The following is a 573-nucleotide window of genomic DNA, read 5'->3' as shown; positions in this document are numbered from 1 at the left end:
CATTTTAAATTGAACAAAATATCTATAACATAACTCTAACAAAGGTACAAAGTTCATAAAAGTCTTTTTAGTCTAAGATAGAAACTGCAAAATAAAATGAAATAAGAAAATAATATTCCATTGCCAGGAATCAAACTCGGGTCTCCTGGGTGGAAGCTAGATATCTTGACTGCTGGACGACAATGGATTTTTAGTGTAGATGTCCTGAAGTCTTTTGTCAGATCGCTGAAGAGTTTTAGCATAATCTTTTTTTTAATGTCTAACTCTTCGACATGTCCTTCCCTATGTGTGTTAGAGTTCTCAGGGCTACCGCGACGTTTAAAGCTGTGAGATTGTGTGGCTCTTTCTTCAAAAGAGTCAATATCAAATGTTAGGTCTTTGATTGGCAACCCATCCAGGGGAGTGTCGATTGCATCGATTCCATCAACGATCTTCCCATGAGTTTATGGTGCATGACCCATTTTTATACCATTCACCTTCGAGCACTACCATAGTTTTGCATCGTCCATGAGATGCATTGCGGCTAACGTAACTCTCAGGTCGTATGAGAAAGTTCCTGTAGCCCTCAACCCT

Source organism: Cucurbita moschata, unplaced genomic scaffold (genome assembly GCF_002738365.1).
Source record: "Cucurbita moschata cultivar Rifu unplaced genomic scaffold, Cmos_1.0 Cmo_Scf00320, whole genome shotgun sequence".
Taxonomy (NCBI): Eukaryota; Viridiplantae; Streptophyta; class Magnoliopsida; order Cucurbitales; family Cucurbitaceae; genus Cucurbita; species Cucurbita moschata.
Note: the sequence above shows the minus strand (reverse complement) of the source record.